The following is a 6,000-nucleotide window of genomic DNA, read 5'->3' as shown; positions in this document are numbered from 1 at the left end:
CCTAACAGTCCCTGTTGGTATGATTGGCTGGTCCGTCTGGGTGCCATGGATCTGGCATGTATGATTGACTATTCGGTCCAAGCTAGATGGGCCCGGATTGTTTCTTTTATATGGATTCTTCCGCTGGCCGGACTTGGAGCCACTGAATCCGGCGTTGACCGTCGTGTCTTCAGTATTGTCACCGTTGCTTCGACGCTTGTGCCTGTTGCGTCGGGGCTTGCCATTGCTGTTTTTGGTCTCAGAGGTGCCAGCCTCGCTTGTAGTGTTTTTGCTACGGGCTAGCCAACTATCCTCGCCCGCGCAAAAACGGTTCATCAGTGCCATGAGGGCTGCCATGGACTTCGGCTTTTCTTGGCCGAGGTGACGGGCGAGCCATTCATCGCGGATGCTATGCTTAAAGGCCGCTAGGAATTCGGCATCCGGACAGTCGATGATCTGGTTCTTTTTGTTAGGAACCTGGTCCAGAATTACCTGGCTGACTCTCCGGGCTGTTGAACTATGTGACTTAAGTCATCAGCATCTGGAGGTCGTACGTATGTACCTTGGAAGTTGTCGCGGAAGGCGTCTTCCAAGTCCTCCCAGCTACCAATAGAGTTTTTAGGCAGACTGTTTAACCAGTGCCGAGCTGGCCCTTTGAGTTTTAGCGGGAGGTATTTGATAGCATGAAGGTCATCACCGCGGGCCATATGAATATGGAGAAGAAAATCTTCAATCCATACCGCGGGATCTGTTGTTCCATCGTATGATTCGATGTTCACGGGTTTAAACCCTTCGGGGAATTCATGCCTCATTACTTCCTCAGTGAAGCAAAGAGGGTGTGTGGCGCCTCTATATCGGGCCATATCGCGATGTAGCTCAGATGGATTCCGTCTGCGGCATTCGGCCCGGGTGTGATTAGGCTTGTCACGTCCGAATAGATAGCCGTCGTCGTGTGTCGGGGCACGCCCTCGCAATCCATAGATCGATCTGGTATGTCCTGCTCTACTGTCCAGGTCCTGCCGAAGGTCATATGTATATGCCCGAGCTGTTTTATCCCTGCCTTTACAGCGAGGTAGTAAGGGCTGGTGTTCGGCTTAAGTTGCCTCTTTTTCCCGACCACGTGGTGGTCGGTCAGCTACATTGTGCGCTGATGGCATGGGCTCCAACGCCTCGTCATCAAATTGAGGTAGTAATTTGTGCTTTGGGTAACTTTTGGGTTGTCGCTTGAGGCCGTATTCCTCGAATGCTAGGATGTTAGTCCATCTATCATTGAGCAGATCTTGATCAACTTGAATCTGTTGCTGCTTCTTTTTCAGGCTCCTTGCAGTGGCTATTAGCCGACGCTTAAAGCGCTCCTGCTCGAGAGGTTCCTCAGGCATGATAAAATCCTCGTTGCCGAGGCTCACCTCATCCTCGGAGAGTGGAAGATAATTGCTGTCCTCTGAGTCTTCGTGCACGGCCTGTTCATCAGGACTGACTCGCCCATCTTCCCGTTCATCCTGTTCGGAAGTTGGCTCAACTGGGTCTTCATTGTCTCCGGCATCGTCTAGAGTATTGTTTTCTCCTGTGCCGGTATTGCTATCTTTTTCACGGCGTGACTTAGAGCGGTGTCGTTGTCGTCGGCCCTTTTGGCTGTATCTCAGGAGGTTTATCTTCCACTGGGTCTTCTTTGTCATCGCCGTTAACTTCTTTGGGTGTGTCCACCATGTATACGTCGTAGGAGGAGGTGGCCGTCCAGCGCCCGGTAAATGGCGGGTTTTGGGCCTGCTCCGCTTCGGCATCGTCGTCCATACCGTCAATGTCTCTGAAGTCATAGTCAAGCATGTCGGTTAGATCTTCGACAGTGGCTATTAAGTGGGAGGTGGGTGGGAAGCGAAATTCCCCGTCATCAGCCCCCAGTTCAAACCAGATATAATTCGGTTGTGAGTCCCCTGCTAAAGAGAGGGTTTTTAATGAGTTTAGCACATCGCCTAAAGGTGAGTGCCGAAAGATGTCCGCGGAACTGAATTCGACGATCGGTGCCTGGTAAGGCTTGGAGGACGGGGATGCATGTAGTTCCGAACCAGTGACCGGAGATGAATCCGGGGGTCCGGTGACGCAGACCTGCTCGAAGTTGGGTCTGTGTGCGGCTCCAATGCCGATGAGTCTGCGGCTTCCGTGGTGGGTTTAAGCTTCCCGTCTCGGATGGCACAAGCTACTCCGGATCTAGGGTCAGAGCGCTTACAGGCGCAATCTCCTGGGTATGGTCCGATGACAGATTTAGGTCATGTTCATCGCGGTGGCAGGAAGCGGCTGCCATGGGCTCAAATCCATCGAAGATCAAGTCTCCACGGATATCAGCAACGTTGTCCAAGCTTCCAAACCTGACCTGACAGCTAGGGGCGTAGCTGTCGATCTGATCTAGATGGCCAAGCGAGTTGGCCTGCAGTGCGAAGCCGCCGAATACGAAGATCTGGCCAGGAAGAAAGACATCCCCCCTGGGCAACATTGTTGTAGATGATGGATGGAGCCACCGAACCTTCTGATGACGACACATCAGAACTCTCAATGAAAGCACCAATGTTGGTGTCAAGACCGGCGGATCTCGGGTAGGGGGTACCGAACTGTGCGTCTAAGGTTGATGGTAATAGGAGATAGGGGACACGATATTTACCCAGGTTCGGGCCCTCTCTATGGAGGTAATACCCTACTTCCTACTTGATTGATCTTGATGAATATGAGTATTACAAGAGTTGATCTACACTACTAGGGAAAAGCCTATACACATAATTTTACCAGTAGCGCTGTACAAAATCAAGCGTCGCTGCTACATAGTAGCAGCGTGCGTAAATAAACCGCGCTACTACTATGACTTTAGCAGTAGCGCGTACTAGCGAAAAGCGCTGCTGCTACGTTTGAACTGGGCGCACATGGCTAGCCCAACCTAGTAGTAGCGCGTATAATGGCCCAGCGCTACTGCTAATCTCCTCAGCTGCAGCGTGTATTCCAGAACGCGTTGTAGCTAACGTAGCAGTAGCATCCTTTCTGGAACGCGCTACTGGTACTTCTGACTTAACCACGTGGTTCGTCCTTCCCCACGGCCACTTCATCCCCCAAATCAACTCCACTCTTGCCGCCGTCGTCGCCCCTCGACCGCCGCGCGCTCTCCCCGCGCCGCCCCTGACCCCAGATTCAACGCCAGCCCCGCCCCCGACCTCAACGCCACCCGGGACGCCGCCCCCGACCCCGACCTCAACGCCGCCCCCGCCCCCCGACCTCAACGCCGCCCCGGAGCCCCGACCACGACCTCGACGTCGCCTGCCTCTCCCTCGTCACAGGCACCCGAGGTGAGCACGCCTGCTCCTCCCTCTCCCCTACCTCTGCCTAGGGTTTCTACCTCCATCAAATTAGTTAGGGTGGAAACGAATCGGATGCGGATGCGGCTCAAATGAGTTAGGGTTCATGTAAGGGTGGAAACGAATCAAATTTCTAAGATGAATCATAAAACGAGTAAAATTTGACCACTTATTTCACTTTATAGTTGGATAATTGGAATATCCACTACCACTTTCCACCCCTATAGGTTCATCAAATTAGATGGTAATTAGGGCAGTAGTTCTTAGGTACTAATTAGTTAGTAAGAACTAGGTACTAATTAGGTGCTAGAATATTTTTATTTATAGTAAGTTTATTTTTAGTAAGAACTAGTTGAATTAATAGAACTAGTTAGTAAGAACTTGTTGCTATTTTTTTAGTTAAAGCAATTTTCCCGCATCGACATGGACAATGCCTATCCCGCATCCTCGTCGTCGAGTCGGCGGAGGACGACACCTGCTTGACCAGATGGGCCATGTCCGGGACTGGGCTCCGCCGGGGTGGTACTGGGAGGCGCTACCTACTGGGGGGCGCAGGTTGGTGAGGAGCCAGCCTGTCGTTGACCCGAACCTTCTTTGGTGGCGGTCGCGTGGGCCAGTGACGGTCCAGAGGCTCGAGGACTCCGCGGAGGTGGTGCGTCACCGTGTCAGTGAGGAGGACGCGCACATCCGTCGCTACTTGTTTGCGTTGGAGCACAGGTTCTCCAATACCTGGCAGGTTCTCCAGGGATCTCACTGGAGCTATGATCCCGTGATGGTTCCTTCTCTGTGGGTGTCCACCGCCCGCACCGATACCCGCCGTGTGCTAGGGTTTTAGTTGTACTAGTGATGTTATATGTATGACACTATTTGGGATGTATTAGTGATAATATTCGACGATGTACGGACGCATGAGATGATTTACTTTTGCTTATTGAATGCATGCTAATTTGAGTCTTATAAGATATTTTGAAATGTATATCTTGTGTTGCTCAATATCCAAGTGGCCGGTCGTGTTTGCAGGTTACACCTCCGAGTGGCCTATGTTTTGCCGGAGTGTTGATTCATTTCCGTTCCGGCAAATTTCAGGTGCTCGATATATCCTATTTTAGCAAAGGTCATGCCGGATTTTTCCATGAATTTTGGCATGACTTTTGCCAGAATATGTAGGAAATATCGAGTGCCCCGGATTTGTGTGTTGAGTATCCTGGTAGTTATCTTTTATTGATTTTCAATTAATGTTTTAACTATGAACATAGGAAATGTCTGACGACAAATAGGATTTCGGTATTTGCAAATACTGCGAAGACGAGCGCGGCCTGTGCGACGGAATCTTCCTAGATGATGATAGGCGCTTCAGCATCAAGCTGGACGAGAACTTCGAAGTGGATACAGTAAGTCACAACGACAAGTCTTTTTTCGTAATTAAGCATGACATCTGCTTCATTTGCTTCAACTTATATTTTTTTTACCATTCTACTAGCGTATCCCCTGCCATGCAAGAGTTTTTGTATTGGATAAAATAGGTTTCAGTCATACTATGGAGGTAAATAAAGTTTATTGGAAGACCGAGCATGGTTATATTTTCCACGCAAAATTATACAATTCAGACGACTACACCTATTTTGGATGCAAAACATGGCGAGCACTATGCAAGATTTATGCATTTGAGCCTGATATGGTTATCACCTTTGATATTCGTCCGGAAGATGATATTGAAGGTAATACCGACATCTGGGTCGATGTGCAAACGCCTCCAGTTACACCAAAATGTAAGTTTCTCAACCATATTTATGTCTTTCATATTGTTTATTCAAAAATAGTTGACAACTAATTTGTATTGTCAGCTTATTTCGGTGCAAGCAAACATGTCCAGCGCTTGGTAGACAGGACCTACTACTGTCCCGGGGTTGAACTAAACTGCGAGGAGCTAAGTCATTATGTTTCATGGCTTGAGGATCTTGATACCGTCAAGACAAATTTTCTTCCTGGACTTAGAAATCTTAGTACTGAAAACGTGCGACCAATAGTGTTCGTCATGAACTATGGTCACATCTATTTAGGAAGGATGGTAAGATTTTTACTATTTGTCCTCCGTGCATCTTTTCCACACATTATTTGTGAAGCTAAACTTCATTGCTAAGTATGTGACCATACGATGTTCTTCAACAGGGACTCCCGATGAATGTTGTGCCTTATGGGATCGAGACTAAAGGTACCATGAGTATTATTAGCTTACGGCCAAGATATCCTACATGTTACTTTAGTGCATTCAAGATCAGCGATGAATGCTTAATAGTGCAAGACTGGACTAGATATGTGATGGGGGAGCCCAGACAAGTACTAGGGGGCAGCAAACAGATGTGCTACCCAAAATTAGGAGACAGGTTCATCTGCATGCTCCAACTTGATCAAGGAGGAGAGCTACACATGTTTTATGTTGTTTTACCTAAGAGACGGCAGCAGGAGTGATTAGCTAGAAATGAGTTTGAGGATGATGATGTGCTACACTATTACTATGATGATAAAATAGCTAGTGTTGGTGGTAATGACTGATGATTATTATTAGCTAGTGTTAGTGGTGATTAAATAAATATTGTTGGTGCTAATGATTATGATGATGATTAAATAGCTTGTGCTGGCGGATTAGATTCAAGTGGAGGCAACATGTGGTGCACATCGAAAGTAC

The sequence above is a fragment of the Triticum urartu genome, chromosome 2A (genome assembly GCF_056163025.1).
Source record: "Triticum urartu cultivar PI428250 chromosome 2A, HENAU_Tu73, whole genome shotgun sequence".
In the NCBI taxonomy this organism is placed as follows: Eukaryota; Viridiplantae; Streptophyta; class Magnoliopsida; order Poales; family Poaceae; genus Triticum; species Triticum urartu.
Note: the sequence above shows the minus strand (reverse complement) of the source record.